Source organism: Monodon monoceros, unplaced genomic scaffold (genome assembly GCF_005190385.1).
Source record: "Monodon monoceros isolate NGI ecotype Baffin Bay Population unplaced genomic scaffold, NGI_Narwhal_1 Super_Scaffold_11, whole genome shotgun sequence".
Classification (NCBI taxonomy): domain Eukaryota; kingdom Metazoa; phylum Chordata; class Mammalia; order Artiodactyla; family Monodontidae; genus Monodon; species Monodon monoceros.
This window is the reverse complement of record NW_021703767.1, coordinates 2,994,002-3,018,119: the sequence shown is the minus strand read 5'-3', so window position 1 is coordinate 3,018,119 and position 24,118 is coordinate 2,994,002. Positions and strand designations below refer to the sequence as shown.

The following is a 24,118-nucleotide window of genomic DNA, read 5'->3' as shown; positions in this document are numbered from 1 at the left end:
AGTGTCTTACGAGTGGGAGAAACTTCACGTAAACCAGGAAACATCCATAGGATTTGACACGCGGCAACCACAACCACCGTGTGTTTCCAGGGCATTTAATTTTATTGGAAAGTGTTCCTTAAATAATGTTAGATTGGGCAAGGCGGATACAAATGGTTTGTTCTTTACGACCCTGATTTTGTTGAAGAAAAATGTTAACAGGTATTTCACAGGTTACTCCTGGGTGAAATTACAAGTGATGTTTTTCCAGCACATTTTCCTCAATTCCTATAGTGAATGGGTATCACTTTTTCATCAGCAGATAGCCATGAACAATATTATATTCTGACGAGGTAGCTTGGCCAAAAAAGCGACACCAATAACCGAGGCTCAGAGGCTGGATGGGTGGCAGATGAGAAGTTGGGAATATTGGACCACAGCCCCTGTACACAGCGCCCTAGCTGGTCTGACGAACACATCTCTAAGCCTCCAAGTAGGTGATAATGGTTTTCTTTATATTTATGTCAGAGAAACCCTACCCCAATAAAGGTAAAAGCAGCCATACTCTTGAGGCATCGGTAGCCCCGCCGTGGGGACCCCGGGGGCTCTGGAGTCCTAATGCTCCCCACTGGGACTGCAGACATGGGGGCTCCCTCAGGGCTCCCTGAATGAGACGGTGATTAGGGAGTGGGTGTTCAGGGCTAAACTCGATTGGGAATTGCTGGTGCATAATAAGGTGTTTAATTACCCAGAATCAATCATGCAACTTGAACCGAGTGAGGGAAGTGTGGAGTTTGTGGAAATAAGCATGGTGGTTGAGTTTATTAACCAACTGCCTTATGTTTTCATTCTCTTGGGCACATTGGAAATCTAACCTTGCCCATAACCTTGCGAGCCTCCAGGGCACCTGCCTGATACGAGCAAATGTGTTAGACCCCGCATTCCACCAGGGACCTCCAGGTCAGGTCACGTTGGCACATTCATTAGAATTGCAAAAAAAATCCCATAAGCATTAGGAACCTTTTTTAAAAATCTTGTTCTCATTCTCTCTCATTCACCACATGAATAAGCTAAGCTAATCTCTGACAAGTGAGCTGCCCTCACTGGCATCTGAAGAAAACACCTGAGCACACTGGGGTGGGTGAGGATGGGCGCCCAGAAATGCAAGGGAGGCAGGTTCTCTGCCTTCCTGATGGTACCTGGTCTAGCGAGCAAGGTGCTCAAGGATGCTTGATGAACATACGAGTGAGTGAAGAAAGAACAGTTAAAAGGCAGGTACTTGGAACGTGGTTTATGCCACTAACCTAGAGGAATCATTGGGTCTGCTGCTCTGGTTTCCAGCTGAAAGGGTTGCTAGCATTGCATTCAAATTGACTTCAAGGAAGCTTGGAAGAGTGAACGAGAAGGGAAATGCACGGGTCTCCCCACAGGTCAGACCACTCATTTCTGATAGGATTTCACAAAAGCCCCTGGGAAAAAACTTGCGGTATTTTCTCCATCCTCTGTGACAAGCCGCTGTCCATCACTTCAGCTAAATAGATTCTCCAAGTGTTTGTCTTTAGGAAAAATACATCTGCTTTTGTTCAGAAATGAAGGGGCATAAAGAAGGCACATGTGATTGCAGAAAAGACCAAAAAGGGTATTTTTCTCCTGTTTATAAAGGGAGATTTTTCTCCTGTTATGAAGGTATTTTTTTCTCCTGTTATGAAGGGTATTTTTTTCTCCTGTTATGAAGGGTATTTTTTCTCCTGTTATAAGGGTATATTTTTCTCCTGTTAGGAAGGGTATTTTTTTCTCCTGTTATAAGGGTATTTTTTTCTCCTGTTATGAAGGTATTTTTTTCTCCTGTTATGAAGGGTATTTTTTCTCCTGTTATGAAGGTATATTTTTCTCCTGTTATAACGGTATTTTTTTCTCCTGTTAGGAAGGTATATTTTTCTCCTGTTATAAGGGCATTTTTTTCTCCTGTTAGGGAGGGTATTTTTTTCTCCTGTTATGAAGGTATATTTTTCTCCTGTTATGAAGGTATATTTTTCTCCTGTTATAAGGGTATTTTTTCTCCTGTTATAAGGGTATTTTTTTCTCCTGTTATAAGGGTATTTTTCCCCTGTTGTAAAGCCGCAAAAGCAGCTTCGCCACTGGAGGCAGTCAGGCTGCCACCCTTGTGCAGCTGTTACACGCCTGCTGATGAATGAGGGGCCGCGACGTCACGCAGCCCCTGGGGAGAGAGGCGAGAGAACGCTAACCCACGAGGTCTGCAATTCTTCATTTATTAGCCGTGTCATCCTCGCTGACCGCAGCCTGGCCTGTGAGTCACCGTTTATCACCTGCTGTGCCCACAAGGCGGATGGGCAATCCTCTGAGCTGCCGGTGCAGTTGGTCACTTCCAACAAGCACTGCTTCCTGGGCAGCTGAAGGGAGCCCCCAACTCAAGGCGAGGCACCTGGGTCTGATCCTTCCTGGGTCCAGGTGAGGCTATGCACACAGCACCGTAGCTCTCGGGGCCTCCACGGCGTGGGCCCCTCCCAGCCCCTCCAGCAGGATCTTCTGTGGTTCCTTTAAATTCCCCACAAGGAGACCCTCGTCATCACAGCCGGGGCGGGGCAGGGTGTGGGACACTCAGTGACCCACCAGTCCACAGGCTGCATCCAAACCCCCAGGACACTTTCCAGCTCAGGGCCTGCACCCACCCTGGGACACCCTCCAAGCCCACAGCCTGCCCGCCACCCCGCCCCCGCATTCCCACATCTCGGGAGGCATCATTCAAAGCCAGCAAGTGAACTGTTTTCTCTGCAGGCAGACTTGTCTGGCCTCAGGCTGATCCGGCCTGAATTGCTGAGGGCCTCACTGGTTCAGCAGGTGTCTGGAGAGGCCAAAGGGATCCAGAAGAGGTCTGCCTCACAGAGAGAGTTCTCCCAGCACTGGGATGCTCAGGAACCACGTGGGATCCGTGAAATTAGCTTCTCTTTGATCTTATAACCAAGAAAAACGATCTCTTTTTTTTTTGGCCATGCCACACAGCTTGTGGAACCTCAGTTCCCCAACCAGAGACTGAACCCAGGCCCTCGGCAGTGAAAGCGCGGAGTCCTAATCTCTGGACCACCAGGGAATTCCCCAAATGATCATTTTTTTAAATTAACCTTTTTATTTTGAGATAATTGTAGGTTCCCCTGCTGTTGTAAGAAAGAACACAGAGGGATCCCATGTGGACTTACCCAGATTCCCCACCGCCACGGTAACACCTTACAGAACTCTGTACCGAATCACCACCGAGCTGTTGACTAATGCAGTCCGGACACAGAATATTCCATTCCCACAAGGAGCCTTCTGCTGCCCTTTGATAGCCTCCCCCTCTTTCCTTCCACCCCACCCCCTCCTTAACCCCTGACAATCACTAGTCTGTTCCCCATCTCTAAAAGTGTGCCATTTCATGGATGTTCTATAAACGGAATCACACAGCATGTGACCTTTGGGGTTATTTAATCCAGCACCATATTCTCCGGAGGGTCATCCAGGTCCTTGTGTGCCTCAGGAATTTGTTCCTCTTTATGGCTGAGTAGTGCCCCACGGTTGGATGGGTCACAGTTTGTTTACCTGTTCACCTCTTGTAGGGCATCTGGGCTGATTCCAGTTTTTGGCTGTTACGAATAAAGCGGCTACATACATTCCCCAACAGGCTTTGCGTGAGTCTGATGTTTCATCTCTCTGGGATGAATGCCCAGGAGTGTATTTATTAGGTCATATGCCGGGGTTTGCCTGCTTTTATAAGAAACTGTCAAAACGTTTTCCAGAATGGCTATACCTATACTTTCCCACTAGCAATGTCCAAGTGATCCAGTTTCTCCACACTTTCTTTAGTATTTGGTATTGTCACTGCTTTATTTTACTTTAGTGAGAGCCCACTGTAGCTCTAACTTGCATGTCCATGATGCCTAAGGTGTTGAACATCTGAAAAGATGTGCTCTATGGATGCTCATTGGTAAAATGTGCGCCCATGTCTTTCGCTCACTTTCAAATCTGTTTGGGGATTGTTGTTGTTTCATTGTTTTATTTTTTATTGGAGTCTAGTTGATTTACAATGTTGTGTTAGTTTCAGGTGTACAGCAAAGTGAATCAGTTATACAAATATTGATACATATATCCACCTTTTTTTTTTTTTTTAGATTCTTTTCCTATATAGGCCATTACAGAGTATTGAGTGGCATTCCCTGTGCTTGTTGATTGTTTTTAGTATTGAGTTTTGGAAGTCCTTTGTATATTCTAGATACTAGTCTTCTGTCAGATATGCGGTTTACAAACATTCTCGCCCAGTCTGCTGCTTGTCTTTTCATCCTAACAGCATCTTTCACAGAGCAAACATTTTTAAATCTGATGAAGTCCAATTTATCAACATTTCCTTCTGCCAATCTCGGTTTTGACATCAATTCTAGGAACTGTCTGCCTAGCCCTAAATCCTGAAGGTTTTCTTCTGTTTTTTCTCTAAGAGTCTTATAGTTTTACAATTTAATCCATGGTCCATTTTGAGTTAACCTTTATATGAAGTGTGAGGCTTAGGTTGAGGTTCACTTTTTCCCCTGTGGATGCCCAGCACCCTTTGTTGACAAGGCTGTCCTCCTCCATGGAATTGCTTTTGCACTATTGTCAAAAATCTGTTCGGCATATTTGTGTGGGTCTATTTCTGGGTTCTCCGCTCTGTTCCACTGATCTCTGTGTCTATCCCTCCACCAATACCACAGTCTCAATATAATAAGTCTTAAAATCAGATAGACTGATTCCTCTCATTTTATATTTCTTCAAATATATTTAGGAGGTTTTTTTTACCTTACCATATAAATTTTAGAATAATCTTTTCTGTATCTATAAAATATTGCTCAGGTTTTGATAGGAATTGCATTAAACATGTTTTTCAATTTGGGGAGAACTGACATCTTTACTTTGTAGCTCACCTCCTGCAGGCCTTGGTGTGGGGCATTGGACCATCTGGTCAGGAGCCTGGCTAGTTTGGGTTGTTGTTGCCATGGTTATCTCAGTGCTACACTGATTCCCTGGCCCAGGAAGCTCTGTCTACTCGTTCTTTTGATTACTGAGAAAGCAGGGCAGAAATCTCCAGGTGTAATTGTGGTTCATTTATTTCAATTCTTTCAGGTTTTTCTTCGTGTAGTTTGAAGCTCTGTTATCAGGACTGTGATGTTTTCCTGATAGTTCCCTGATATTCTGACCCCTTCATTTTTTATGTAATGTCCTTCTTTATCTCTAGTAACAATTCTTGTACTGAAATCGACTTTGTCTGATATTAATATCGACACACCAGCATTTTTTTATCTGTGTCTGCACAGTATATGTTTTTCCATCCTTTTAATCTGTCTTTATACTTAAAATGGCTTCTTCTAGACAGCATATAGAGAATAGTATTCATAGCACATGAAACAGAATATTTTTTTAAAGAGGCAGAATTTTTTAAAAAGCAAACAAAAATTTGAGATCTATTTGTTATGATTCATTGAAATAAAAAATTAACACAATGATTATACAGTAGATCAGATACACCTGAAAAGAGAGTTAATGAACTGGAAGCTTGACCTGTAACACAAGCAGATAAAGGCTGAAAAATATTAAAGAAAACTTTAGACAAGGAAGATAGAATGAGATGCTGTAATAGATATTTTCTAAGAAGGACAGAATAGAAGGCATGGAAGAGGCAATATTCAAAGATAAGAGAATTTTCCAGACTTGAAAAAAGTGTACAAAACTGTGCTTTGGGGCTTCCCTGGTGGCACAGTGGTCGAGAATCTGCCTGCTAATGCAGGGGACACGGGTTCAAGCCCTGGTCTGGGAGGATCCCACATGCCGCGGAGCAACTAGGCCCGTGAGCCACAACTACGTACGGACCCTGCGCGTCTGGAGCCCGTGCTCCGCAACAAGAGAGGCCGCGATAGTGAGAGGCCCGCACACCGCGATGAAGAGTGGCCCCAGCTTGCCACAACTAGAGAAAGCCCTCGCGCAGAAACGAAGACCCAACACAGCAAAAATAAATAAATAAATTACTAAACTCCTGCCCCCAACATCTTAAAAAAAAACAAAACTGTGCTTTTGTGAGATATTGCGTTTCAAGCTAGTTATAAATAAGAGTGGTTTAAAGATGATAGAGACTGGTTTTCTGTCATGTTAAGACGTCTGGAGATCAGCAGTTGTGGGTCAAATGTGAAATAAGCCTCTTGCCAGCCTCACAACTCCTCAAGGACCCAGGAGTGTCTCTTTGAAATGCAATCACCGAGGAGGTTAATACCCCATCTCCCAGTTTCCTAGGAGGAGAGATGGCCAAACCTCAGCTGGCACCCGACTCCACGACACAAACCCTACCTCCAGTCATAAAGGTAGAAGAAATTGAGCAGTTTCATCTTAGAAATGCGAATATAATGGGTTATAGTTACTTAGCTACACGCAAGAGAAAGATTCCTGCCTTTGCAGTCTCTGTAACAGATTATCTGGGATGCACATCACATCGTAGCTAAATGCTTGTTCAATAATAAAATCGCTTTCTTGTTCTCCTATCTTTATGGAGATGGTTTCTGGATTGGGAGGAGATTTTGTCTTTCTTTCTGTTTCCCCAGCATAGTTCTGAGCTAGTAGAGCAGCTGCTCCTCTGATCAGAGCTCCAGGTCCTTTTGTGCTTCTTCTTCACCATCCTTAATATGTGGCATCATGGAAATAAATGAAACCCACTCAAATGAGAAAGCAAAGGCTATTCATTCAGAGCTGGCTGTAGCAAGGGGGTCAGAACTCCCAGGCAGATAGAGGTGGGGGAAAGCTTCACACGGAGAAAACGGAAGGCTCCAGGTGTGCCCTGATGGAGGCTGTCGGTGTGGGAAGCTGCAGGCAGGCTCACTAGAAGTGGGGGTCCTATGTGATTCTTTAGGGGTGCATATTTGGCTTTCTCTGGTTGGTCCCAGGTTGCAAGCAGGAACAAAACTTAGGGAAGCTGTCAGCTATTAATCAAGTCCTGGACATTTGGGGCCCATTGTTGCAAGGGTTATTATTTGGTTTCCTGAACCATTTACTAGAGATAGCAGTCTGAATTCATACACGTCTGACTTACAGCAGTCTGGCTGTAAGATAAAGGGTTGGTTTCCTCTACAGGTCCCTACAGTTTGTGGGTCAGCATTCTTTTTTTATTTATGATCTGGCCGTTGTCCACTTACACATTTAGTCTCAGCATTCATCATCAAGGTCACCTCACAGTCCCAATATGGCCACAGTAGATCCAGCCATTGTGACTGCATTCCAGGCAGAAAGAAGGTAGGCAGAAGGGCAAAGAGTATGCCTCCCAGGTGAGTCCCTTTGCAGGACATTTTGTTTGAGGTTCCTCCCAAATACGTTTGCTTAGATTTTTCCAGTCCTCCCTACCTTCAGGGAGGCAGGGAAATGTGATTGTTTACTAGGCATAAGGGTGCTCCCCCTAAAGGAGACCTTGTGCTAAAGGAAAAAAACGGAGAACGGATACAGAACAGGCAACCGACAACCTCTTTTATACCTTCAGATTGAAAAAATGGAAGAATAAATCCATCTAAAAAACGTATTGGTGAAAAATGCATCACTGAGCGTAGCCTTGAATGTATTCTTCAATATGAAATATTTGTTTTATGACAATTATTTCATGTTAATAAAGAGCTGGTTGATCAGAACTCTTCATAGTCAAGGTCACAGGCTTAAAACATACTCCCCGTTGCCTTCTCAAAAGGCCCCTTTCTACATCCCTCCATCCCCAGGGCACTGAGAGAGAGACAGAACAGTCTGAATATGCTGATATGAACACAAATTGAAAACTGCTCAACTACAACGGATTGGTTCAAAGAAACCATAAATTCAGGGAATTGGTCATTCGGCAAATTGGCTCTTAAGAGAGTTAATTGGCTTTTAGCAATTGCCGGAGAGCAAAGCGCGAGTTCACGCAGAAGAGCCCATCGTGATGGGTGGGGTGGGGGTGGGGGTCGTCTGTCAAAGGCTCCCAGGGGCTTTCCTGCAGCTTGGAGGGTCCTCCCCACGCTCAGGGGAGGTCCCAAGGGCTGGAAAGTTGACTCCACTGCACGGCAATCACTCCCTCTGAAGTGGGTAATTTATGTCCTCTGGAAGCAAGGAAATGAGTCCTTTGCACATTTGAGACTGAGTGTGCTTTTAAGACGGGGCCCCTTGGCAGCCAGGGAAGCAGGACAAGCCTCGCTGGGGAGAACACTGTCACAGGAGGAAATGGGCCAAAACAGGGGGCATCCCAGCCTCCCCTGCGGCTCCCCGGGGAAGGCAGCTTTCCAGCCAATGCAACCAAAGTTCTCAGGACACGAGAGCGACCCTTATGTGCCTTTCCCTCCCCTGCGAAGGGTCCAGATGCTGCAAATACCCATGTGCACATACACACGCGCGCGCGCGCGTGCACCCACCCACAGGCGTACACGTGCCCGCACACACGCACACGTACGCCGCGCTTGCCTGTCCTTCCCTGGGGTTTTCAATTTTCTCGGCTGCTAGGAATGGATTAGGAGGGGCTTTCGATTTCTGCTCGGTGTGATTTGCCCTGCACTTTGCTCAGCTGCAGTGCCATCCGCACAGCCTGTCCCCGCCAGGTGAGGCGCAGTTTCCCACCTGACTCGGGGAACACGCAGGGTCCTCCTGCCACCAAGTCTCGCACAGAAAAATTTTTTTTCAATTCCTCCATCAGAAATGTATTTTTTTCCATTAAGGAACTGTCCATCATTAAAATGCAAAATGGGAAGCAGGAGGATGTTTCGAGCGGTAACTTCCAGTCTACAAAGAAAAAAATCTAAAGTGCTTTATAATCCTGGGAAAACAGGGAAAATGGAAAACCTCAGGGGGAAAAGGAAAGTCTTGTCTGGTCCTGCTTTGATTGAAGGGTTGGAAGCAAGAATATTTAGAAGGCAAAATAGGAAATTAATGGATTGGAAGCTTTTTAAGGGTAAAGAAAAAAAAGTTGATGAGTTGATGCATCGTTGACAATTCAGTGGCGACTAGTCCTCTGATCACCCCTGACTGCACTCAACAAGAGGGGATTTGGAAGGAAGAGATCCCATCATTGTGCAACCTGGAAGGGCCAGAAAGCACGTTTCTTCGAGTGCCCCTGTGGGGATTTCATTGGGAAACCGCTGGCTCGCTGTGAGGAGGGGCCTCGGGGGTGGTGATAGGGAGGGCGCTTGCGTGGAAGGTGGCGAAGACGGGCTCCCATGGCACCAGCCACAGGCTCTCCGATGCCCAGTCGGCCACGGGGTGGCAATTTCCACTAGACCAACAGGGACCATGGGCTTTGCCTCGGAAGCCAGGCGGCCAGGTCCAAATTCAGGATGGATTATTGCTAACCTCTGGGGCCTCAGCTGCCCTGCTTTAAAGGAGGGGTCAGCACGACATTCATCTGGTCGTGAGGGTTAAATAAGAGTTCATGAAACCCCACTGGAGGAGTTCAAAGAGTTCCAGGTTGCACCCATCCACACACCAGAAGGTGATGTGCCTCAGCCCCATGGGGACAGAAGCCCCTGGGCTCAGGACCCCTCTGGACCTTGCCCGGGCTACCTCGTCATCTGGCCGTTCATCTGCATCCCTTATGATAAACTGGCAAATGTAAGTAAAGCATCCCTGAGTCCTGTGAACTGTCCTTGCAAATTATCAAACCAAAAAGGGGGTTGCGGGACCCCCTGATTTGTAGCCAAGCCAGACAAGCTTGCGGGACCTGGGGACCCACTCCTTGGGGTCCGCGTCCACAGTGGGGGCCGTCTCGTGGGGCCGAGCCCTCAGCCTGTGAGATCTGCACTAACTCCGGATACTCGGCATCAGGACAGTTGAATCACAGGACAGCTGGTGTCAGGGTTGGAGAACCGGCTGGAGTGGGGAATAAACCCACACATTTGGTGTCAGAGCAAAGAGTAGTGAGTTGAAAACAGAAGTTTCCTTTTACGTAGAGACTGAAAGCAGCCTGGTGGTTGCCAGGGGCTAGGGGTTTGGGGACGGGGAGTGACTGCTTAGGGGGTGTGAGGGTCTCTTTTGGGTGATGAAATATTTGGAACTAGAGGAGGTGGCGATTGCTCAGCACTGAATTGTACTCTTTCAAATGGTGAATGAATATATATATTTTTAATGAGTCGCGGTCTCTGCTCTCAAGACTCAATCTAGTTGAGAGGAAAAAGCATAGATTCATCACAGTTCGTCACTGCAGGAAGCAAGGGGGAAGAACACCAATTCCAGCCCATTCTCAGCTGCAACCTCCATCCCTCCTCTTGACCCAACCTCCCCCATCACTTGGTCCTAAGATTAACCTAGAACAGAACATTCCGAGGTGCCCACGGAGCTTCCCAGGCAATAACCCCCTCACCCTGACTCACCCCTTCCCGACACCTGCTTGCAGATATGTTGTTCCTCATTTTCTGGATTAAGATTTTTTTTATTCCATTTTTTCTCTCTACTCTTTAAGAGTTACGTACTTACTCTATGTCTAGTCTTTCAGTGGCGCCATTATGTTTTTAACTGTATACTCAGATTAACGAAATCTAAAGTGGCTAACTCTGCCCTCCTGCAAAATGCAGACATCTCAGGATCTTTCACTCCGATTGCCCCCTTTCGTCTGTGTGTCATTTTTGCCCAGTGTTTTGGGGTCTACCTGTGTGCTTTAACAGCCCAAAGCAGACTTTGACCGTTATCCTTATTTTTCGAAGTCAGTACTTGTGTATATTTACCAAATCCTCTGCTCACTTCTGTACCTGGCTGTCCAGCTCCTTTCATGGTAAACTCCCTTTGTTTTCTCTTGTTTGAAAATGTCTTTGTTTCCTGCACGCTTGTGAAGGATAATTTAGCCCAGGACCTACAGCCCTAGGTTGGCACTTATTTCCTTCTCTCAGCATTTTGTTCTGCTACGTTCTCGCCATATACGTTGCTGTTGAGATGTCCGCTGTTAGACCATCACCGTCCAGGTTATTTAGCTTTTCTCTTGGCGTGCTTTAAGACTGGTACATGGGCGAAGTGGGAAAGCCACAGAGGAGTGAGGCAGAGATCAGGCAAGAGACGTTTAAGATGAACACAAGGGCTTCCCTGGTGGCGCAGTGGTTGAGAGTCCGCCTGCCGATGCAGGGGACGTGGGTTCGTGCCCCGGTCCGGGAAAATCCCACATGCCGCGGAGAGGCTGGGCCAGTGAGCCGTGGCCGCTGAGCCTGTGCGTCCGGAGCCTGTGCTCCGCAATGGGAGAGGCCACAGCAGTGAGAGGCCCGTGTACCGAAAAAAAAAAAAAAAAAAAAAAAAAAAAAAAGCAATTATTGATAAGGAGGTACTTACTTCTGTCATTTTGCTACTTGTTTTCTATATGCCCTATAGCTTTTTTGTCCCTGATCTCCTGCATTACTGTCGTCTTTCGTGTTTAGTTGATTTCTTGTCATGAAGTGTTTAAATTCCTTTCTCATCCCCTTTGGTGTATATCCTATAGCTATTTTCTTTGTGATTACCATGAGGATTACACTTAGCATCCTAAAGCTGGAACACTCTAATTTGAATTTGTAGCAGCTTAACTTCAATAACATACAAAAATTCTGCTCCCTTACAGCTCCATCCCCACTCCTTTTCCTTGTCAATTTCACAAAAAATTACATCTTTATACATTGTGTCTCACAGGGCCCTCAGGCTCTGTTCACTTTTCTTCAATCTTTTTTTTTTTCCTCTTTGTCAGACTTGATAATTTCAACTGTCTTACCTACAATAGCACTGATTCTTTCTTCTGCTCAAATATGCCTTTGAATTCATCTAGTGAACTTTTCATTTCAGTTGTAAGCTCCAGAATTTATTTTTGGCTTCTTTTTAGGTTTTCTTTATTGGTCTCGATTTAGGTCTATTTATTGATATTTCCATTTTGTTTGCATATCATTTTCTTGCCTCTCTCCACATCCTCCTCTAGTCCTTTGAGCCATCTTTAAGGCAGTTGCTTTAAAGTCTTTGTTTAGTAGATCTGCCCTCAGGTCTCTCAGAGACAGTTCCTGTTGATTTTTTTTTTTCCTTTGAATGGACCCTGTGTCCCTGTTTCTTTGAATGCCTTGTAATTTTTTGTTGAAAACTGGACATTTGGATCTAATAATGTGGTAGCTCTGAAAATCAGATTCTTCCCTCTTTCCCCGTGTTTGCTGGGTTTTGTTGTTGATTTGTTTATTGTTGTTGTTGGGGTTTTTTTGGAGTATAGTTTCTTTACAATGTTGTGTTTCTTTATGCTATACCACACGTATACATATATCCCCTCTAAAAATATGGAACGCTTCACAAATTTGCATGTCAGCCTTGCTCAGGGGCCATGCTGATCTTCTCTGTACCATTCCAATTTTAGTATATGTGCTGTCGAAGCAAGCACTGTGTGTGTGTGTGTGTGTGTGTTTAATTGCTGTAGGCTGTCTCTATGCTGTGCCTGAGGCGTAAACTTAATCTTCTCGGGTCTTTTCTGAGCCTTTCCCTGGGTATATACAGTTACTTTCTAGTTTTCCCCATATATGCAGTTGTTTTTGGATGTTCTAATCTTTAATGTCTGGCTCCAAAAGAGGAAAAAGCAAAACACGAAGGATAAAAAAAAAGATGCCAGCCCTTTAAGTGCGCTGGCAGTCACGTCGGCCTGAGGGGGAGGGCCTGGCAGCGATGGGGGAGGTACAACTATGGCTATCCCCCCGTGGGCCCCTCTGGGATCGGAGGCAGCAGCCTGCCGTCAGATCACAGTCCCCTGTATTTGGGGGCAGAGTCCTGTTTCCCACCCTAACTCTCACAATCTATGCAGGTGGCTGCGAGGGCGCCGCTGCCTGCCCTGGGCTGGTGATGGGGGCTGAGTAGCCACTACTGTGCAAGAGCTGACTTTTACCAAAATTAACCGCAATTTACAACCCAGCCCTTCCCCCTTGAAGTTGCAAGCTTTCAACAGACTCCAGATTCCGAGAACAGTTCCACCATTCAGATGCTGCCAGTGCGATGGTCCAGGTGGGGAGACAGATTCTGCCGCTTCCTACTCTGCCGTCTTCCCAGAATCCTCCCACATAACTCTGGGTGCCTCCTGCATAGGGGGGAGATGAGGCTCAGGGACATAAAGACGAAGAAAACTGTCTTGTCTCAAGGAGACAACAACTGCACATGGGAGACGTTGGACTTTGAAGCCAGAAAAACCAGTGCAACCCCTGGCTCTGAAGCTGGCAGCCGTGTAACCCTGGCCACGTCCCAAGTCTCAGGCTCCTGACCCAGAAAGGGTGATAACAGTAACTGCTGTGAAAATTCAGCAAAATGGCCCATGAGAGCACCTCCCGTGGTGGTCAGCAAGTCAGCAGGTCAGCACTCAGGATATCATTTTCTTCCCATCTCCATGGAAACAGCCCTCAGAGTCCTCACGCTTGCTCTCCACCAAATCTGAAGATCTCAGAGGGGAAACCATTTTCAAAATCAAGAGTGACCACCCATAGCTGATTGCCCCAGCCTGCTGTGGTCCCATGGATAGGTGTGCCCTGTGCCTGCCAGGGGACAAGCCAGACTTGCCCAACATTAGGTAAAACTTAGGAACTAAATAGGAGTTCCAGAACATTTAAACCTGAAAATGTAATCCCGGGTCTCCATCCATCCAATCCATCCATGTGATCAATCCATCCCATCAGTCCTCCAATTGTGCTGTGACCACATTCACACACCAGGAAGGACATGCGTAGGCATGCATCAGGCAGGGCACACACAAGGACAGTCACAGCGGCTCAGGTGCAGTGGCCCAATGCTCCAGCCATCCTCCCAACACCGTGATGAATCGCACGCGCACGCCGTGATGCAAAATGGAAAAGCCAGACACAATGGAGAACATAATAAAGGATTCCATGCATGTCAAGTTCAAAAAAGACAAAACAATATATGATGTCAGAAATCAGGGTTGTGGTTACAGGGGAGTGGAGGGGAGTGAGCCCAAGAAGACTCGAGGGGAGAGGGGCTTCTCCTGCTGCTGGCGCCCTGTCTCCTGACGTGGGAGTGGACTACACATGTGGTCGGGACAATGAGAAATCAAGCTTGGCGTGTGCTGCAACAGACGGGCCAACTGACATTTTCAGGTTAAAAAATAAAAATAGAAAGGGCCGGGGAGCAGGATTCAACGGGCACAGACTGTTTGTTCTGGACCAGAAGCAAAGAGCAGGGCATCTGGCCCAGTGTGCAGTGCCGAATCCCAGCACAGCACTCCTGGTGGACACCCGCTGCGGCACTGAGAGCAAACCTCGCTGCCCCAGTGGGGTCTGGGAGGGACATCCGTGGATGCCCACTGGCTCCGCAATTAGAGGGGACAGGCAGCTGGCGCATGGACATGGGAAGTCCCGAGGGCTCAGGTGGCTGACTCAGACACAAATCATATGGGCATGACACGCTTTACAACAGATGTAGACCAGACTTCCAGCCCTTGCGTGAGAATGCCTTCCAGACTGCTGCACTGTCTCAATCAAATGACATCTGAGCTCCGCATCACCACCCTCCCCCACTGCAGGTTACCTCTGGTTACATGGGCATCCCCCCACCTGGCTCCCCAGCCTGACACTCAGTAAGAGAAGGTCAGAGAGAGGCAGGACAGTCTGTCCATATGGGATTCCATTGCTGCAGGTCTGTGGCACCTCTTGGCAACTTCCTATGACCTATAATTCCCTTCCCTCAATACATGTAGATTAAGAACGGGCTTAGAATTGCAGTAACGATCCAAAAGCTTGTATCACTGACCAGCTTTGTATCCTCAGCGCCGGCACACAGTGGGAGCTCAGTGATTATTTTTTCAGTGATTTAATATAGTTTTCTCCAGTTTTCAATTTTACATATAGCAATATATACAACACACATACTTCTTAGTCTATATCTAATGAGCTAATATTTATTAAGAGCGTATTATGTGCCAAGCCCTGTTCTAAGCAAGACACAGATGAATATATGTAGTTTCTTCTACATGTAATTTTCACGACTCTAGCAAGTGGGCATTCCTTTTGCCCTCCCTGTATGGATGAGACACTGGTAGAGGTGAGTTATGTATCTCACCCACGATCATAGTTGGTTATCTCGTCTAAGCCTTCTGCTACAGACTGTCTCCCCACAATTCATATGTTGACATCTTTCTTCTTATAAATTATTTATTTATTTTTGGCTGCGTTGGGTCTTTGTTGATGTGCACGGGCTTTCTCTAGTTGCGCCGAGCGGGGGCTACTCTTCATTGCGGTGCACAGGCTTCTCTTGTTGCGGAGCACAGGCTCTAGGTGCATGGGCTCTAGGTGCGCGGGCTTCAATAGTTGTGGCACGTGGGCTCAGTAGTCGTGGCTTGCAGGCTCTAGAGCGCAGGCTCAGTAGCTCTGGAACATGGACTTAGTTGCTCTGCGGCCTGTGGGATCTTCCCAGACCAGGGATCAAACCTGCGTCCCCTGTATTGGCAGGCTGATTCTTAACCACTGCGCCACCAGTCAAGTCCCATACACTGACATCTTAATGCCTGATGTGATGGTGTTAGGAGGTGGGGCCTTTGGGGTGATGAGGTCATGAGGGTGGAGCCCCCGTGAATGGGATCAGTGCCCTCATTACTCACAGTGCAGTGGCCCTTGGGAACCTGTTTTCATGGAAACAATCTAGGCCTTCCTGCTGCCCAGTTCCCTAAGACCACTTATTTCATGCTGGTTCCCCCAGCACTTGGGTTGCTGTACCACCCATCTTGCTGCCGTGAATAACGGTTTCCAATGGCTTTCAAACGTGTGGTTAATGGTGACCGCAAATGCAAATGTGAACGACAGTTCCTTTTCTGGCCGTGCTGGATTTACTGTTGGAAATTTCATGTAGGACAAGGTGCCTTCCAGTCTTGTCTCCAACCGGCCTCCCCAGCTGTGATCGCTACACTCCCAGAACTCTCTCAATGTTGCCACACCCATGCCCTCCACACTGCCACCAGTGGGAGGCCAGGAGAGGGGCCAGGGTGGAGCCAGAAGAGATGGCCCATTTGCACAAGGAAGGTCCATGACTTTTCCCACAGGGTGAGCCTGACATAATTGCCTGGATTGGAGACCAGAAAGGATAAAGGTATGGGAGCAAGGGTCTCACGGCCCTCAGGGGAGATGGGTGTGGCCACTCCCAGGACTGCCTGCTGACAGCCAGGGGGGGCACACAGGGCAAAGGAGGCCCCCCACCATCTTGCTGCCCTTGGGTGCTTTACCTGAGCAGTGGAACATGGAAGGGCAAGCAGAAGTTGGGCATGCAGACACACACACACACACACACACACACACACACACACACACACACATATACACACACACATACATAGGGCTGCAGCCCATGAGCAAGGGATGCACTGGTCAATCCCAGGAGGTAGAGTATAGAGGATCACGAAGTACCCCAAAAGGGAAAGATGGGGATCGGCCATTCCCAAGCATGAGAAGTACTTGGAAAATTCAGAGGAAGGCACTTCAAGGTGTGGGGCCCCCGGGAGGGTTCCCAAACCACTTTAATTTGCTGAACCCATCAACCTACGCCTGAGGCACAGGGTTGCACTTGCCCTGGTCCAAGCGTGGTCCTGGGGAGGTACTGGGGTCAGGGGCCCAAGGAAAGTCTCCAGGGATGGAAGCCCTCAGCTTGGTTTGAATGATGGTGTGTGGTGTGCACGTCTGTCAGTGCCCACCCAACAGCATCACGGAGTGCTCCGTCTTTCCGTGTGTAAATTAACCCCCACCCCAAAATGCAACCAACTCCACAAAGGCAGGACAGGCAGCCACTGGTCCCACCCGGCTCCCCTTCCTGTGGACTCCCTCCTGCGGCCCTCCCCTCTCTCCTCATCAACTGCTCCGCCTCTGCCAGTCCATTCCCATAAACACACACCAGGCCAGGTACCTCCCGTGTTAGTAAGTGTCCCACTGACGTCCTCTTCCTGTTCCAGGATCCACGCCAGGCTCCCACACTCCCCCGGGTTGCCGGGTCCCCACTCACCTCCACACTGAGGCTGTCCCCAGTCCCCCCGTCCGTCGTGGCCGTGACGCCTTGGAAGGGTAAGCCCTGGAGACTGTCCCTCCAAGAGGGCTTGTCTGACATTGTTTCATGGGTTACTCATGTTGGCAGGAGCTCCACAGCCATGATCATGGTCCTGCTCAGTGCATCAGGCAGGTCAGGCGGTATGTGGTGTCCATGAGCCTGATTACAGGGGAGGCTGACCTTGATCACCAGGCTAGGGGGTGTCTGTTGGGGGTTTCCATTGTAAAGGTATAGTTTCCCTGTGTAATGAATAAATATCTTGGAGGAGGTACTTTAAAACTGTGCGACTCTCCTGTTGCTCTCCAAACTTTTGCCCTCTGAATTGAGCATCCATCGGTGGGTCTTGCTGGCAATGATTATCATGGTGGCATGTGCCTAGTGGTGATTTTGAATTTCAGTCCTTCTTTTTACATTTTAATTGGAACTCTTCTGCAAGGAAGAGCTGTCTCTCCTCCACTATTTATTTATTTATTCAATACTTTATATGAGCTTGTGGATACCTCTTTTATGCTAGGGTTATAATACAACTCAATCACCATTTATTTAGTTGCCCAGATTATCCTAGATTTGGCCATTGGGAACTCCTGCAGGTTGGTTCCTGTGTACTTTCAACAAATGCCCCTCTTTTTCAAGCAATTCCTTATTTTCTCGTTCCACAAGATGTTTCAGGCTCAGCTTGTATTTCCCCACCACAGTCCTGGAATCAACCAATTCTCCAAGGATCCTTGGTTCCTTACATTGGAGAATGGTGCTTAAACACCAAGATTTGGGCGCCAGGTGAGCTCATTGTGACTGAGGTGTCATTGTCTTTGAGCAACGAGAGCTAGAAAATATGTATATATGCTAACCCAAGCATATGCATACTCTGTATTAACTTCCGTGTCTACATACCCGTATATCAAAAACCGTAGATTCACACTGATTTCTCAGATACAATCCAATACCACCAGGTTCCTTGCAGCTCTCCCCTTTCCTTATTTGTAACATCTTTCTCCAACAGTAAGAATCCTGGCCTCCTTCTCCACCATGTATTTAATTATTTTTTCAGTCCTAATGTGCACAGAGAGTAATTTTTTTACAAGATATTAAATATAATTCCCTGTGCTATACAATATATCCTTGTTGTTTATGTATTTTATGTATAGTAGTTTGTATTTGTTAATCCCATACTCCTAATTTGTCCCTCTCCCCTTTGGTAACCATAAGTTTGTTTTCTATGTGATTCTGTTTTGTATATACATTTATTTGTATTATTTCTTAGATTCCACGTACAAATGACATCATATAGTATTTGTCTTTCTCTGTCTGACTTACTTCACTAAGCATAATACTCTAGGTCCATCCATGTTGCTGCAAATGGCATTATTTCATTCTATTTTATGGCTGAGTAATATTCCATTGTATAAATATACCACAGCTTCTTTATCCATTCATCTGTCGATGAACATTCAGGTTGCTTCCATGTCTTGGCTATTGTAAATAATGATGCCATGAACATTGGGGTGCATGCATCTTTTTCAAAATAATTTTCACTTTTTCCCAGGAGTGGGATTGCTGGCTCATATGACAGCTGTTTTTTTAGTTTCTTAAGGAAGCTCCATACTGTTTGCCATAATGGCTGCACCAATTTACATTCCAACCAACTGTGTACAAGGGTCCTCTTTTCTCCACACCCTCTCCAGCTTTTATTATATGTAGAATTTTTGATGATGGCCATTCTGACCGGTGTGAGGTGATACCTCATTGTGGTTTTGATTGCATTTCTCTAATAATTAGCAATGTTGAGCATCTTTTCATGTTCCTGTTGGCCACCTGTACGTCTTCTTTGGGAAAAATGTCTATCTAGGTCTCGTGCCCATTTTCTTGATTGGGTTATTTGTTTTTTCAATATTGCGTTGTATGAGGTGTTTGTATATTTTGGATATTAACCCCTTGTCAGTTGCACTGTTTGCAAATATTTTCTCCCATTCCATAAGTTGTCTTTTCATTTTGTTGGTGGTTTCCTTTGCTGTGTAAAAGCTTGTAAGTCTGATTAGGTCCCATTTGTTTATTTTTACTTTTATTTCATTTGCCTTGGGAGACTGATCTAAGAAAATATTGCTACAATTTTTGTTCAACAATATTTTGCCTATGTTCTCTTCTAGGAGTTTTATGGTGTCATGTTTTATATTTTAGGTCTTTAAACCATTTTGAGTTTATTGTTATATATGATGTGAAGAAACGTTCTAATTTCATTGATTTACATGTAGCTGTCCAGTTTTCCCAGCACCACTTGCTGAAGAGACTGTCTTTTCTCCATTGTATATTCTTGCCTCCTTTGTCATAGATTAGTTGACCTATGTGTGGGGGGTTATTTCTGGGCCCTCTATTCTGTTCCACTGATCTGTGTGTGTCTGTTTTTGTGCGAGTACCAGGCTGTTTTTGATTACTGTAGCTATGTAGTACTGTCTGAAGCCTGGAAGGGTTATATCTCCTTTGCTCTTTTTCCTCATGATTGCTTCAGCAATTCTGGGTCTTTTGTGGTTCCATATAAACTTTAGGGTTATTTTTTTCTAGTTCTGTGGAAAATGTCATGGGTATTTTGATAAGGATTGCATTAAATCTGTAGATTGCTTTGGGTAGTATGGCCATTTTAACCATTTTAATTCTCCTATTCCAAGACCATGGGATATCTTTCCATTTCTTTGAATCATCTTCAACTTCCTTTATCAATGTGTTTTTTGTTGTTGTTTTTGTTGGGTTTTGCCACGTGGCATGTGGGTTCTTAGTTCCCTGACCAGGGGTCAAACCCACGCCCTGTGCACTGGAAGCATGGAGTCTTAACCACTGGACCGCCAGGGAAGTCCCTCCTTTATCAATGTTTTAGAGTTTTCATCATATAGGTCTTTCACCTCAGTGGTTAAGTTTATTCCTAGGTATTTTTTTATGCAATTTTAAACAGGATTGCTTCTTTACTTTCTCTTTCTGATATTTCATTAATAAAGAAGCACAATAGATTTCTGTGTATTAATCTTGTATTCTACTACCTTGCTGAATTCATTTATTAGTTACAATAGTTTTGTGTGGAGACTTTAGGGTTTTCAATATAGAGTATCATGTCATCTGCAAATAGTGACAGTTTCACCTCTTCCCTTCCAATTTGGATACTTTCTTAAAAATTAATTTATCTTCGGCTGTGTTGGGTCTTTGTTGCTGCGTGCGGGCTTTCTCTAGTTGCGGCAAGCGGGGGCTACTCTTCGTTGCAGCGCGCAGGCTTCTCATTGCAGCGGCTTCTCTTGCTGTGGAGCATGGGCTCCAGGCTCATGGGCTTCAGTAGTTGTGGCATGCGGGCTCAGTAGTTGTGGCTTGCGGGCTCTAGAGCACAGGCTCAGTAGTTGTGGCACACGGGATTACTCTGCAGCATGTGGGATCCTCTGGAACCAGGGCTCAAACCTGTGTCCCCTGCATTGGCAGGTGGATTCTTAACCACTGTACCACCAGGGAAGTCCCTTGGATACCTTTTACTTCTTTTTCTTGTCTGACTGCTGTCGCTAAGCCTTCCGATACTATGTTGAATAGAAGTGGTGAGAGTGGGCATCCTTGTCTTGTTCCTGAATTTCGCAGGAATGTTTTCATCTAGTATTATGTTGCTTGTGGGTATATCATAAATGGCCTTTATCATGTTGAGATAGTTCCCTCTATACCCACTTTGGTGAGTTTTTATCATGAATGGATGTTGAATTTTGTCAAATGCTTTCTCTGCATCTATTGAGATGATCATGTGGTTTTTGTCTTTTCTTTTGTTAATGTGATGTATCACATTGATTTTGCTTATATTGAACCATCCTTGTGACCTGAATGAATCCAACTTGATCACAGTGTACGATCCTTTTTATGTGTTGTTGGATTCAGTTTGCTAATATTTTGTTGAGGATTTTTGCTTCTATATACATCAAAGATATTGGCCTGTAATTTTCTTTTTTTTGTAGTGTCTTTTTCTGGTTTTGGTATCAGGGTAACTGTGGCCACAAAGAATTGATTTGGGAGTGGTTCCCTCCTCTTCAATTTTTTGGAATAGTTTTAGAAGGACAGGTATAAATTCTTCTTTGTATGTTTGGTAGAATTCCTCAGTGAAACCATCAGGTCCTGGATTTTGTTTGCAGGGAGTTTTGGAGGGTTTTTTGTTTGTTTTGTTTTGTTTTTAACAGATTCTATTTCACTTCTAGTGATCAATCTGTTCAAATTATGTTTCTTCTTGACTCAGTTTTGGTGGGCTGTATGTTTCTAGAAACTTGTCCATTTCTTCTACGCTGTCCAATTTGTTGTTTATAGTGTTCTCTTATGATTTTTTGTATTTCTGTGGTATTGTTATTTCTCCTCTTTCATTTCTTATTTTATTTGGGTCCTCTCTCTTTTCTTCTTGGTGAACCTTGTTAGAGGTTTGTCAATTTTGTTTACCTTTTTTTTAAAAAAAAAACTGCTCTTAGTTTTATTGATCTTTTATATTATTTTCATCTCTTTATTTCCTCTCTGACATTTACTATTTTCTTCCTTCTGCTGACCCTGGGTTTTGTTTGTTCTTCTTTTTCTAATTCTTTTAGGTGGTAGGTTAGGTTGTTTATTTGACAGTTTTCTTGTTTCTGGAGGAATACCTGTATCGCTATGAACTTCCCTCTTAGAACTGCTTCTGCAGCATCCCATAGGATTTGTAAATTTGTTTTCATTTTCCTTTGTCTCTAGGTATTTTCTGACACAGAGTAGTTTCAGCATTACTAACCCATAGCCCTGTGTGAAACAAATTTACCATCTAAAGGACAGTATTTTGTCCAATTCTTTTTGTCTTTAGACTTAACAGTATCCTGTCAAAATACTGTTCTCCAAAGTGACTGAAGTTGGTTCTTTCCTTCCTGGCCTCCTTCACAGGGGTTCATTACTCGCTGTAGAAGAGTTAGGTTCGCTTGTTACTGTTCGTATTCCTTTCTCCCCATATAGTGCTTGGTTTTCATCATTTATCTGTGGGTGCACTACTACGGTTCTAAGAATGGGAGCTTTAAAAAAAAAAAAAAAGGATCCAGTTCCCTGGCAGTCCAGTGGTTAGGACTCTGTGCTTCCACTGCAGGGGGCATGGGTTCAACCCCTGGCTGGGGAACTAAGATCCCACGTGCCACACCGTGCGGCCAAAACAGAACTAAACGAAGTATCCTTAGACGAAATTTGCTCCCACTCCCCCCCAACCCCCACCCCCGCAGGTAACCAACCACCCTCTTTAGTTGCTGGTTTATCCTGTATTTCTTCGGCACAGGTAAGCAGGTGCCTGTGTCTTTTCTTCTATCCCCATCTTTCTCACATGAAGGGATCACGCTACAGACACTTGTGCATGGTGTCCTACACGTAACAGTATGTCCTGGTAATCACTGTGTCTGTTCATATAGGCCTTCTTCATTCATCACTACGGCTGCACAGGCTCCATTGTGTGGGGATACCCTGTTTATTTAGCCCTCCCTATGTGGGCATTTGCACTGGTTCCTACATTTCACAGTGACAAATCATGCTCAATAAATAACCTTATGGGTGTGTATTTTCATATTGTTGGACATGTATCCTCAGCGTAGATCCCAAGAAGTGGGAGGAGAAGAACATAAGTGCATGTGTGGTTTTGCTAGTTATTGCCAAATTTCCCTCCAAAAGAGTTGTGCCGATTTGCATTCCTTCTAGCAATGTACAAGAGGGCTTTTCCCCAGAGCCTCACTGTGTGTGTCATTTTATTTAAGTTTTTGGCAATCTGGTAAGTGAGAAACAGTATGTCATTGTCGTCTTAATTTGAATTTCTCTAGTTATGAGTCTGAACTTTTTTTTCATGTTTGAGAGTCATTTTTATACCATTTTTGTAAATTATCTGGGCATGTCTTTTTCCCATTTCTCCCCAGTTTTTAATCCTTTTGTCACTCAATTTTTTAAAGAGCTCTTTATATGTTAGATTTTACAAAGAGACAACTCTTTGGTCTGTGTTGCATGTATTTCCTCTCAGTTTATCAGTTCAGTTTTTATTTGGTTTATGGTGTTCTCTGTGATACAGTTTTTTTTTATTTGTATGCAGTCAAATGTATCAATACTTTTCTCATATTGTCTCTGGATTTTGGGTCATAGGTAGACCCTCCCTACACCAAAGTTAAGAAGAAATCCACCTATGTTTTCTTCCATTACTTGTGTAGTTTCATTTTTTACTTCCTAATCTATTTGGATTTCATTCTTGTGTATGGAGTGAGATAAGGATCTAATTTTACCTTTTTCCAAATGGCGATCCAATTGTCCCAGGACATTTTCTAAACAATTCATCTTTACGCAATGATATGAGACACCACCTTGTCACTCACTCAGCTTCCACATACACTTGTGGCTACTTCTGCATTTTCTCTCCTATTCTGGGCTCTATTTATTCACGTGCCTGCATCAGACGGTCTTGACTGTAGAGGCTTCATGGTGTTAATGCTGGCTGGGTTGGGCCCCCTCATCATTTTTCCATGTTTTTCTGGCTATTTTTGTTTGTTTTTCCATATGAGCTTCAGGATCAACTTGCCTAACTCCATAAAACAGCTAATATTTTTAGTGGGACTGCTCTGAATTTGTAAAGTTAGGGAGACCTGGCATCTTTGTAAAGCTGGGTCACCCCATGCAAAAGGAGACATGTCTTTCCATTTCTTCAAGTCCACTTTTGTGTCCTTCAAGACTGCTTTAAAATGTTAATTGTAGAGGTTTCCCCACGTTTCTGGTTAAATTTATTCCTGAGCAAACCTTGCTGCAATTGTAAATGGAATTTTTCCGTATTGTCTCTTATTGTTCATATGTAGGCAGGCTATTGACTTTTTAATATTAACTTTGTATCCAGCTACTTCACTGAATATTTTTTTAAAATCATTGATCCCCTAAGGATTTTCCAGATATACCATCATGTCATCTGCAAATAGAGATGGTTTTACTTCTTCTTTACCAATTGTTATGCCTCTAATTGACTCCTCTTGTCTGACACGTGCAGGATAGTAGAAAAGGTAGTGGGCATTCATGCTTTTTTTCTGATCTTAATGGAGATGCCTCTAAGTGCCCCTTCATAAAGTAAGGTACTGGCTTTAGGACTAAGGTGTAT

At 45.0% G+C, this 24,118-nt stretch overlaps 1 non-coding gene across 1 annotated transcript; it reads right to left on the bottom strand.

The window, feature by feature from the left end:
- Positions 1-12,251: 12,251 nt before the first annotated feature.
- LOC114891392 lies at positions 12,252-12,358 on the bottom strand. Its single transcript, XR_003792499.1, has one exon. It is a non-coding gene; the product is annotated as a U6 spliceosomal RNA (small nuclear RNA).
- Positions 12,359-24,118: the final 11,760 nt, after the last annotated feature.